Here is a 13,095-nt window from a genome sequence, read left to right on the forward strand (position 1 = left end):
CTGCGGGCCTCAGCTTCTTCCCCATGAAGTGAAGCTGTGGACAGGAGAAGGGGCGCCTGTGCCTGGCTTGGGTTGGGCCAGAGCATCTGCACTCCAGTCAGCACGTAGTCTGGGGCTGCCTGGCCTGGGTGGGGCAGGTGCTGAGAGCACAGCCCCCATAGGCCTGTGCAGTCACCACAGCCCTGATGTGGGCTCAGCTCAGCCAGAGTGGCCTTTTATCTTTTCTACTCATTTTGGCTTATTTATTAACTACAGTGGTACAGTATGTGCCCTATTATCTTGAAGAGGGAGGATTTTGGTAGAATGCTGTTCTAGGATGTTGTCTAGAATCAGTGATACCGTGTGCTATGTGTACACCAACTGTAACTTTTCTGCCTATCAAAGGGAAATCTCATATAAGTGGGCCACAAGACTTTACACATTTTGTAGAGTAAGTTTTGGTCCACCACTTTTATATTTCCTTCCTTCCTTTTTCTTTTCTTTCTTTTTTTTTTTTAGGGCTGCACCTGCAGCACATGGAAATTCCCAGGCTAGGGGTTGAATCGGAGCTGTGGCTGCCAGCCTATGCCACAGATAAAGCAATGCCAGATTCAAGCTGCATCTGCGACCTACACCACTGTGCATGGTAATGCTGGATCCTTAACCCACTGAGCAAGGCCAGGGATCAAACCTGAGATCTCATGGATGCTAGTCAGATTCATTTCCACTGAGCCACGATGGGAACACTTTTTTTTTTTTTTAAGAGTTTGAGAAAACTGCATGCCTTTGCCTGTGATGAGCCATCAGTGGGGTGTCTGCTCTGCACCCGCAGCTGGTGAGGACGCCACCTCTGTGAACTGTGACACAAGGAGAGTCATCTTACCTTTGATGGGCTCATAGGGATACACCCATGCCAGGTTCAGAGCTGGATCCCCACCATGCATACTGGGATCAGTAGCTTGGCTCAAAAGGCATTTATTTCAATTCTCTATCTGGGGGGAAAACTAGTTATATTTTCTTATTCTTTTCTTTTTAAATCACTCACCCACCTGTGATCCCCTGGGATGTACTGTGATTTGTGGCTGAGAGCCGACATCTCGAGTTTATCCTCCATCAACATTCAGGAATTGGTGGCTCATATCACATAGGCATTTGTTGGCTGGGTATCTCTCAGCGGCCATGGATTAAGTTCTGAGTAAAGTTTATTGTTCTTCCAAGGATGTTATCAGGAGCAGAGCTGGGGTTTGGGCGGGGGGGTTCCATGAAGAGGAGGCATCTGAGGGCTTGTGGCAGACGGGAGCAAAGATATTTTCTAGAGAATTTTTTCCTGTTTTGTTTCTGATTTTTTTCCATTCTATACTCAGACCATATATTTCTCATGACTATGGCTTTAGGATATGTTTCCAATGGATATGTTTCCAATGGATCAAATCCTCCATGTGCTTTTTTGGGGGTCTTTTTAGGGCTGCACTCATGGCATATAGAGGTTCCCAGGCTAGGGGTCGAATTGGAGCTGTAGCTGCTGGCCTACACAACAGCCACAGCAACATAGGATCCAAGCCTCATCTGTGATCTACACCACAGCTCATGGCAACTACGGATACTTAACCCACTGAGCAAGGCCAGGGATTGAACCTGCATCCTCATGGATGCTAGTCAGATTTGTTAATGGCTGAGCCACGATGGGAACTCCAGGGCCCTTCTTATTCATCCTCCCTTCAACACATGTAGATGGGTTGGTTCTGTTTCCTCAGGTCTTGCCATCCCCCTGGCCCCAAGTTCATCATCCCCAGGATGTCTTATACCAGCCCTGCCCTGACTCTGTTTCCCTGATTCCTTTCCTCATGGTCTCACTTCCTCTGGTCATTCTTCAGCTCAGATACCTTCTCTGGTGCCCCACTAACTGCCTATGTGATCCCTCTCCACTCCCACAGCCCCAGCAGGGCATCAGATGGACCTCCCTCCTGGCTCATTTCCCTGAAGAGTATGGTCTATGTCCTTGACATGGGCCCTGGAGCCATGGGGAGCTCCTGGATCAGGACAAGCAATGGCACCAGTGGCTGGTGGATGGTGGCAGGGCAAGGTGGGCTGAAGAACCAGGGACTCCAGACAGAGAGAGAAAGAGAGAATGGGAAGGTGAGAAAGGGGGAAAAGGAACTTTGAGAAGAGGGTTGTTTGAGGGGTGGGAGGCATTTGTGAGGAAGGGGCTCACGACATGTGAGGAGCAGGAGCTATGAGTATGATGTGGATTAGGACAGACAAGCATCCAGGGAGGCCCTTCAGAGCCTAGGGTTATCTCTGTTTCCTCTTGTGAGGCTGCTGGTGATTCATGGCCTGAGGGCTGATGGGCAGGCAGTCAGGGGCATGGCTAGGCCAGCAGGGAGGGAATCTGGCCACTCCCACCATGGTGGGCTGGGCTGATCCATGCAGGCAGGCCCAGGCTTTTGGGAGAATGCAAGGTTCTTCAATCACAGTCATGGAGCTCACCCAAAACAAGTGCTGTCTGGCCCTCAAGCCCATATCCCTGACACCTCTGATGGATCACTCACTCTGGAAGCTCATCTCACTCTTAAACTTGCCTGGATTCAGAAATCTTGAATGTGTCTTCCTGGACTGGCTATGGGGGCCTGGAGAGGAGGGTTCCCTGGGCTTGGCACTGGGGCTTAGGCCATAAACCAGGACCCAGAGAAAGCATCATGCAGCTCTGGGACTGGTGGCATTTTTTTCCTGTCCCCGTTTTCTGGTAGTCCACTGGGTGACTGATGCCAAGTGACATAAGTGACATGGATGTTCTTGATTGCTCATCTAAAAGTGGGGGCTGCTCCTGGCAATCATGGCTCAGGCCTCTGGGGGAAAGTGTTCATGCCTACTGGGAAGTTCCATGCGGCTCAGGTAATGGGAGCACTGCAATTTGAACAGGTGGTGTGAGGGAAGATGGCTATGTTGAAAGACTTGAACAGGGTGGTGCTGGAGCAGATCACTATGTTGGAAACTCCCTCTCGGAACAGAGATGGAGAAGAGACAGTTGGGGCTGAGAGGAGGCAGAGGAATCTGGAAGAAGGGAGATGGCCACAAGGCCTGAGATGGGGCCAAGGCCAGGGTCATTAGGACAGGATGGATTTAAGAGCCACCTGGCCCTCCATGACCCCCAAGAAGCTTAGAGAAAATACTTAGTTAAGAGAAATGAGACCAGTTGAGAAACAGACCTCCAACCCTCCAGAACAGGGCTGACCAATAAACAATTTGCAACGATGAAAACATTCATATAGGATAGTTGTGCACTTGAAATGTGGTTAGCATGAATTACTTTTGAATTCTTAATTTTATTGACTTTTAATTACTTTAAGGTTAAACGGCTGCATGAAACCATCAATGAAATAGTAAAACAAAAACAAAAACAAAAAACCAGTAGACGAGATTGGGCACATTCAGGGTGATATGGCCATAGACAAGAACAGATGAAAAAAAGAGGGAGAAGACCTACATTCCCAATATAACAAATGAAATAGTGGTCATTACTGCTGATCTTGCAGACATTGAAAAAAAAAAAAACCAGGAGTTCCCATCGTGGCGCAGTGGTTAACGAATCCAACTAGGAACCATGAGGTTGCGGGTTCGGTCCCTGCCCTTGCTCAGTGGGTTAACGATCCGGCGTTGCCGTGAGCTGTAGTGTAGGTTGCAGACACGGCTCGGATCCTGCGTTGCTGTGGCTCTGGTGTAGGCCGGCGGCTATAGCTCCGATTCAACCCCTAGCCTGGGAACCTCCATATGCCGCAGAAGCGGTCCAAGAAATAGCAAAAAAAGAAAAAAAAAAAAAGAATATTATGATCACCTTTATGTAAATATGTTTGACAACTGACAAATTCCTTGAAAGACATAAATAACCAAAACTGATGCAAGAGGAAATAAAAAACTTCATTAGCCTTTTGTGTATAAACATTTTTGAATTAATAATTAAAAAGCCTCCCACACAAAATTCCAGGCCGAGATTGCTTTACCAGCAAATTCTAGCAAATATTTCATAATGATATAAAATATAAATTCTTTCAGAAAGTACTGGATGCGGCAACACCTCTTATTCTCACTTTATGAGGCTAGCATTACACTGATGTTAAAGTTAGAGGTATTATCAAAAATTATAAAGAAAACTGTAAACCTATAACCCTTATGAATACAAACATAAGGTTCTCCATAAAATACTAGCAATCAAATCCAGAGTATAAACAAAAGATCATCCTATTTAAGTGGAGTTTATTCCAGAAAGATGAGGTTGGTTTAACATACTCAAATCAATCAATTCACCACATTAAGAGAATAAAGAATAACATCACATGATCATTTTAATAGACTTAAAAACAAAATAAAAAAAAACCGCTTGATAAAACTGGGCACCTATTCAAGGCAAATATTTCATGAAACTGGAGATAAAGGAATGTCTTCAACTTGAAAGAAGTAATCTGTTTTGTGAAAAGACTAGATACTTTCCCCCCTAAACAGAATCAAGGTAAGGAAATACACTTTAATAATTCTATTCAATAGCCAAAGCAATAAGACATGAAAGAAATAAAAGGCCTTCATTAGATGCTATTATTGGGTAACATAGGAATTCCTAAGGAATATGCAAAAGAGCTACTGGAACTGATCTGAGCAAAGACCTGGTGCACAAATCAGTTTTATGTATAATGAACAAAGGAGAGAAAGACGGAAAGTGTTAAAACTAGAGAAATTGGCAAAGGCTGGTTTATCAAGGTCATAGGATTCAAGATCAGAATTTAAAAATCAAGTATATTTCTATATGCTAGCAATGAAACACTGGAAAATGAAATTCTAAAGTGATATTTTTCACAAAAACATACAAACACAAAATGCTTAGGGATAAGTTTAACATAAATATTTACAAGACCTATATACTAAAAATTACAAAAACTGCTGAGAGAAATTAAACACTTTTTTTTTCGTCTTTTTGTCTTTTTAGGGCCACACCCTTGGCATATGGAGGTTCCCAGGCTAGGGGTCTAATCGGAGCTACAGCTGCTGGCCTACACCAGAGCCACAGCAACGTGGGATCCGAGCCAAGTGTGTGACCTACACCACAGCTCACAGCAACACCAGATCCTTAACCCACTGAGCAAGGCCAGGGATTGAACCTGAAACCTCATGGTTCCTAGTTGGATTTGTTTCCACTGCACCATGACAGGAACTCCAAGACTTTTTAAATGAAAACATAAATTGCATTTATTGATTGGAAGAATCAGTATTTTTAAGATGTCAATTTCTTCAAAATTGATCTATACATTTATTGCAGGTCCAATTTTAGCAAGCTTTTTGGTAGAAATTGACATAGAAATGCAAGAGGCCTAAAACTCTGAAACCAAACAATGTTAAAAGAACAACATTGGACCTATACTGGTTGTTGTTAAGATTTGACATTAAGTTATAAATATTTGTTATTAGGCTAAACAATAAACCAATATAGTAGATATAAAAAAATAAAACTAGATGGAATGTCTGGAAATTTATCCAGGTGTATATGGTCTACTGATTGCCAACAAAGGTACCAAGGCAATTCACTATGAAAAGAAAAATTTTTTCAACAAATGGCCCTGGAAAAACCCAGTAAAAAAAAAGAACCTTGGCTTTTACCTCATTCATACACAAAAATCAAGGTCAAAAGGATCAGAGACCTTAAAAAGCTAAAATTAAACATCTTCTAGAAGAAAACATAGGAGAAAATCTTTATGAGATTGTACAGACAAATGTTCCTTAGAATGGACAAAAATAACAAAACATAAAATTAAAAACTGTCAAGTTGAACTTCATCAAAATAAATATATTTTTCTTTCTCTAAGTTTCTGCTAAAAAATAAAAAGCAAGTCACATGAAAGATATAAACCTTCAGATTCAAGAAGCTGAGTGATTCTAAACAAGAAACATTCAAAGAAATTCACATCAACCATGACGCATCATAGTTAAACTTATGGAAAGTAAAGATAATTTTTTTACTTCAGAAAGAATTAGCATATCATGTACAAAGAAGAACTAATTCAAGTGACACTATAGATTCCTCATTTGAAACCATGAAGTTCATAAGTAGCACAATGATTTTCCAATGAGGAATGAACGGAATTGTCAGCCCGACATCCTCTATTTGGTGAAACCATGCTTCATGACTGAGAGAGAAAGAAAGACACTCTCAGACGATCAAACACCAAGAGAATTTGTTGTTAGCAGATCTACTCTTAAAAAAAGCTAAAAGAAATTCTCTAACATAAAGGAAATGATAACAAAAGGAGATTGGGACCTTCAGAAAGGAAAGAAGAACAACAGGATAGACAAAAGTAGATGAGGGAACAGGTAAAAACACAAACAAAATAAGTAAAAATAGAAGAAATCTCTTCACCTCGAGAGTTTCTTTAATCATATTTTGTGGTTGAAACAAAAGTAGAAACCCCCTTGTGATGGTGTTCTCAAAGTCTATAGAAGAAATAATTAGGAAATTATATTTTAAAAGTTGGCAAGGCAAGGAAAGTCTAGATGGAAGAAGGATTTCCACACATCACTCAAACTGGTAAAACATCTATACCACTAGGCTGTGATAAGTAATACCTCTATGTGGTAATACCTAGAGCAATCACTAAAGAAACTGTATAGATTAATACATTCAATATTATTCAAGGAAGTTCCCATTGAGCTCAGTGGTAACAAACCTGACTAGTATCCATGACAATGTGGGTTCGATCCCTGGCCCCGCTTGGTGGGTTAATGATCCAGTGATGCTGTGAGCTGTGGCTTATGTTGCAGATGTGTTTTAGGTTGCAGCTGTGGTTTAGGTTGCTCAGATTCCACATGGCTCTGGCACAGGCTGGCAGATGCAGCTCCTATTTGACCACTAGCCTGGGAACTGTATGCCACGGGTGGGGCCCTAAAAAGAAAATTAATGAAAATATCATTAAAGTTGACAATCTTTAGCAAGACTTAGAGAGAAGAGCCAAACCACCAATATCGAGAATGAAACAAAGATATTACAAGAGGTTCTGCAGCTGTTTAAAACATAGTAAGGGAATACTACAATAAACTCTATAAGAATAAGTTTGACAACTTAGAAGATATGGACCATTTCCTCAAATACCACAACCAAAACTCAACCATGATGAATGAGACAAACTGAATAGTAATATCACCACTAACTACATTGAACTGGTAATTTAAAAACTCCTGAAAAAGAAATCTTCAGACGCAAACAATTTCTAGCAAACATTTAAGGAAGAATTAGCACAATTTCTGCACAATCTATCTCAGAAAATACAAAAAGAAGGAACACTTCTCAATTTATTTTATGAGACCAGTGTTGCCCTGATACCCAAACCGGAGAAAGTACAAAGTGGAGGGTGGAGTGGGTTGGGAGATTAACATCTTTTTGAACCTAGAAGCAAAAATCCTCAACAAAATATCAGAAAATCGAATCCAGGAGTGTAAAGCAAAAAATTATACAATCATAGTGGAATTTATTTCAGGAAGGCAAGGCTGGTTCAATATTTTAAAATCAACCAATACCATCAGCATCAACTAGTCAAAGACAAAAATTATGATTATATCCATGGATGCAGCAAAAGAATTTGACAAATCTAACAGCTATTTTATTTATTTTATTTTTATTTTTATTTTGTCTTTTTGCCTTTTCTAGGGCCACTCCCACGGCACATGGAGATTCCCAGGCTAGGGGTCTAATTGGAGCTACAGCTGCCGGCCTACGCCACAGCCACAGCAATGCGGCATCCGAGCCATGTCTGCGACCTACACCACAGCTCACAGCAACACCAGATCCTCAACCCACTGAGCAAGGCCAGGGATCGAACACACAACCTCATGGTTCCTAGTCAGATTCGTTAACCACTGGGCCACGACAGGAATCCCTAACAGCCATTTATTATTTAAAAAAAAAAAAAACCTTCAGCTAGCAATAGAGAGGCGAACTCACTCAATTTGCTAAAGAACATCTACCAAATAACCTATAGCTAACAGGATACTTAATAGTAAAGGACTAAAGGCTTTCCTTCTGGTTTGGAAACAAAGGAGAGATCTTTACCCTCACCACTGCTATTTTACATAATACTGGAAGTTCTATCCACTGTGATTAAGGAAAGGGGAAAAAGATACAGAGATTGTAAAGGAAGAAATGAAACCATCCTTATTTGCAGATGACATGATAGTATTGTAGAAAGTCTAAAGAAATCTACAAAACATACAAACTCTTAGAGGTAATAAGTGAGTTCAGCAAGGTTGAGAGATTAAAGATCAAAATATGAAAGTCTGGAGTTCCCATCATGGCTCAGCAGAAATGGAATCTGGCTAGTATCCATGAGGATGTAGGTTCAATTCCTGGGCTCACTCAGTGGGTTAAGGATCCGGCATTGCCGAGAGGCTGTGGTGAAGGTCACAGACATGACTCAAATCTGGCATTGCTGTGGCAGTGGTATAGGCCAGCAACTACAGCTCCAATTTGACCCCTAACCTGGCAACCTACATATTGCTTGGGTGTGGCACTGAAAAGACAAAAAAAAAAAAAAAGAAGAAAATCAATTTTGTTTCTATATACTAACAATGAACATTTGAAAGTTGACATTAACAACATAATACCATTCATAGACACTCCAAGGAAAATGAAACACTTAGGTACAAGGGTAGCAAACGTGCTGAATCTGAAGAGCTGACAATTACAAAATGCTGATGAAAGAAATCAAAGGAGACCTAACTAAATGCATAGCCATACCATGTTCATGAATTGGAAGACTCAATGTGGTAGAGAAGTCAACTCTCCTCTAATGGATCTATAGGTTTAATGTAATTTTTATCAAACTCCAAGAAGATTTTGGGTAGATGTAGACAAGCTCATTCTAAAATTTATGTTAAAAATCATAGGCTTTAAAGTAGTGTTAGTAGGTTGAATTATATTCCCTAAGATCCATATATTGACATCCTAATCCCTATACCTCAGAATATGACCTTATTTGGAGATAGAGTCTTTTTTAATTTAAAAGATCTAATTGGCTTTGTTGAAAAATTCATAAATCAGGCAGCATCTCAGCTAGCATGAAGAGAGGAGCTGTACCAAAGAGCACTGCAAAGCCATGATCCACAAGACGTAAGAATTCTTAGACTCGATACCAAAAGAATGATCCATAATGAATTAAAAGCAAAAACTTTTGCTCCTCTGGGACAGACTGTTATTGAGAGGTTGAAAAGATAAACTAAAGACTGGGAGAAAAATGTTTGCAAGCCATATATACGGCAAAATATTAATGTCTGCAATATATAAAGACCTCTCAAAATCTAACAGTAAGAGATGAACAATTCCATTAGGAAATGGGTAAAATGCATAAGCAGACATTACACCAAAGATGATTCAGAGATGGCAAATAAGCTTGTGAAAAGATGCTCAAAAACAGTAACCATTAGGGAAATGTGATATTATCACACACCTATCAGAACATCTAAAATAAAAGAGTATGAAGTGTGACAACACCAAATGCTGTGGGAGTGCAGAGAAACTGGATCCCTCATACATTCCTGGTTGGACAGTGGTGTGGCCACTCTGTGAAATACTTGGGAAGTTCCTTTTATACTTATTAATAGAATTACTAACTAGATGACCCAACAATTGTACTCTTGGGCATTTATCCCAGAAAATGAAAACATATTTTCACACAGGCATTTGGACAGGAATATTCATATTAACTTTATGTGCAATAGCTAAAATCTGGAGAGATTCCAATGACCTTCGATGAGTGAATATGGAAACACTGTGGTACATCCATACCATGAAACTCTGCTCGGCAAGGAAAAGGAATGAATGTTGACACAGAGATGTGGATGAATCTCCAGGGAACTATGCTGCATGAAGAAAAGCCAGTTTGAAAAGGACACATGCTATGGATTCCTTTCATACAACATTTATTAAATAACATAATTATAGAGGTAGAGAAGAGCTTATTGGTTGCCAGGGGTAGGGATGGGATGGGAGTGGCTATAAAGGGGCAGTGTGAGGGAGTCTTGGACAGGGTCTTGATTCTGGTGACAGTTACATTAAGCTACATGTGATAATACCGCTTAGAGCTGCATGCATATACACATGCATGTGTGCGTGCACACACATGCTTGCACACACATGCATGCATGCATGCATGTCCATCTATAACTGGATACATTTATAGATTATGCACTATTATGCAATATGTTAGGCTTGAGGGAGGCTGTCTGAAGTGTGCATAGGACCTCCTCATACATTTTTTGCAACTTGCTTTTTTTTTTGGTCTTTATAGGGCCACACCCATGGCATATGGAAGTTCCCAGGCTAGGGGTCAAATCAGAGCTGCAGCTGCTGGCCTACACCACAGACAGCAACACAGGATCCAAGCTGTGTCTACAACCTACCTCACAGCTCAAGGCAACACCAGATCCTTAACCCACTAAGCAAGGCCAGGGATTGAACCCACATCCTCATAAATACTAGTTGGGTTAGTACTGAACCATGATGGGAACCCTGCAATTTGCTTTAAATTTACAATTATATCAAAATAAAAAGATGAAAAAGACAGGCCAGACAAAATTCAGAAGGGGGAAAAAAATCTAATTACAATTTGTATATCCCAAACACATAAAGAACTCTTAGACCGCAGTAATAAGACAAACATGGCAAAAAAGGGCAAAAGAGTTGAAAGACCTTTTCAAAAGAAGATATTCAGTTGGTTGGTAAGCACATAGGGCTCAGTATTTATTCATCAGGGAAATGTAAGTGACAACCGTAATGAGCTATCACTCACTACATACTAAGACTGACAATACCACGTGTTGAAGAAAATGTGTAGCAGGTCACAACTCATATACACTGCAGGTAGTAGTATCAGGTGGGCCCCACTGGGTGGAACATCTTGATAGTTTCTTTCTTTCTTTCTTCTTTCTTTTTCTTTCTTTCTTTCTTTCTTTCTTTCTTTCTTTCTTTCTTTCTTTCTTTCTTTCTTTCTTTCTTTCTTTCTTTCTTTCTCTCTCTCTCTCTCTCCCTCCCTCCCCCCCCCTCTGCCCCTCCCTCTCTCCCCCTCCCTCCCTCTCTCTTTCTCTCTTTCTTTCACTTTTTAGGGCTGCACCTGTGGCACATGGAAGTTCCCAGGCTCAGATGCCTGACCCACTGAGCAAGGGCAGGGATCAAACCTGCATCCTCATGGATACTAGTAGGATTTGTTTCCACTGCACCACAGCAGGAACCCCCATCTTGGTAGTTTCTTGTGAGGTTAAATGCATAGTTCCTCTAAGACTCTATACCTCAGTAAGGTTGACTTAATAACACCTTCCAGGTCTTCCTTCATCTGAGACTGAAATCTTGCCCTTTTAGCAACCCCCAAAAGTCCAGCTTGGCTGAATGGCTTGCCATTCATTTCTGGAATGGAATATTCCACGTGAAAACACTTTTCTTCTCATCTCCTTTGGGTAACTACACACAAACCACTGACCCTGCTTGGACCAGAGCGCCCTCCTACCACAGGACCTTACTTTACTCCTGCTCAGTCCTCTCCTACTTTGCCCTTCCAGGGTCTGGTTCATGTAGTTCCTCCTTCTGGGAGGTTCCCCTGATTCCCCAGGCAGAGTTGGGCTTCCTGTGGGTCCCCCAGTGACTCAGGGGTACCATAACACTGACCTATTGCTTGCTCCCTGTCCCCTGGGAATTCCTCTGGGCTGGGACCTCCATCCCTGACTGGCCCAGGCTCCTGGCATCTTTGCTGCTGGTCATAGGGGCCTGCCTCTGCCTCAGGACTGTCCGGAAGGACACTGGGGACTTCTACTCTGTGCAGGGGGGACGGAAACCTGCATCCAATCTCCCGAGTGGCCATACCTGTGTTTGGAAATGTAAGCCTGACAGGTGGGTTGGGCCTGGCGCTCAAGTTCAGGGCTGATTCGTTAAAAGGTTTTAAGAAAGCATGCTAAATAGACCATGCAATTGCGAGAGTAAGTCCTTCTCTGGTGGAAATTACTCAGCCATTTGGTTTTTATTTTTGCAAACGCAGTTCGGCCCTTTTGAACACTCACTTGATATGCCTTCGCTGCCAAAGCAACAGGAAGATATGCTTTGAATTCTCCGTAAAACCCCCATGTAAACACCAGGCTTACGGGTAATTGCAACAGAGCACCGGCTCCGCTCCGGGAGCCTTCACATGGCCTGCCATCCCCGACTACCGCGGGTAAACACACATTACCCTTGGGAGCCCCTGCCCACCCCCAAAGCGCCCACCCTCCAAATCTTAGAGGGTCGAAAACTAGCCAGTTGGGTCCCTGCCCCAGACTGAGAGGCAGGGTTCTGGAAGGGTTCCATCTGTGCAGAAAAGGGGTTTCCGGTTTCCTGGGGCCTCTGGCCTTGGAAGCCCTGTCTTCCATCCCTTCTGGTCAGCTCTGCTCACCTATCAGCTCTGATCCACAAAGTCTAGTCCTTGGGAGCCTTCCCTGATTCGGCTCAGGGCTGAGAAGCTCTGGCCTGGCTCCCCAAGGGTGTCCATCCTCCAGACTCACTCCTGCAGGCCCATCCAGCTGGGCCTGCCCCTTCCGGCCTCAGCTCGGGGGACATGCTCCAATGACACGCCTGTACCTGATGGGTCATCCTGTCTGGCTTTGGAGGAGGTCTTTACTTGGGACTGGCCACCTGCAATTCTACTCCACACCCACCTCCCACTACAACTCAGAGCAGCCCTTCCAGAGTTCCCAGCTGACAACTGTCTCCTGCTTTGCAAATTTCCTCAGTCTTCCAAGGGTGAGGTGTGTGGCTTTCACTGGACCAGACCATATCTGGGCTCTGGGTTGGGGCCCGTGCCTGCCTGGGAAGGCTTGGTGAGGGTGCAGGACTTTTATTTATTTACTTATTGTCTTTTTATTTTTTAAGGGCTGCACCCAAAACATATAGAAGTTCCCAGGCTAGGGGTCAGTTTGGAGCTGTAGCTGCCAGCCTATGCCACAGCCACTGAAACACCAGATCTGAGGTGCATCTGCGACCTACATCACAGCTCACGGCAATGCTGGATCCTTAACCCACTGAACATGGGCAGGGATTGAACCTGTGTCTTCATGGATGCTAGT

This window comes from Phacochoerus africanus, chromosome 5 (assembly GCF_016906955.1).
Source record: "Phacochoerus africanus isolate WHEZ1 chromosome 5, ROS_Pafr_v1, whole genome shotgun sequence".
Lineage (NCBI taxonomy): Eukaryota > Metazoa > Chordata > Mammalia > Artiodactyla > Suidae > Phacochoerus > Phacochoerus africanus.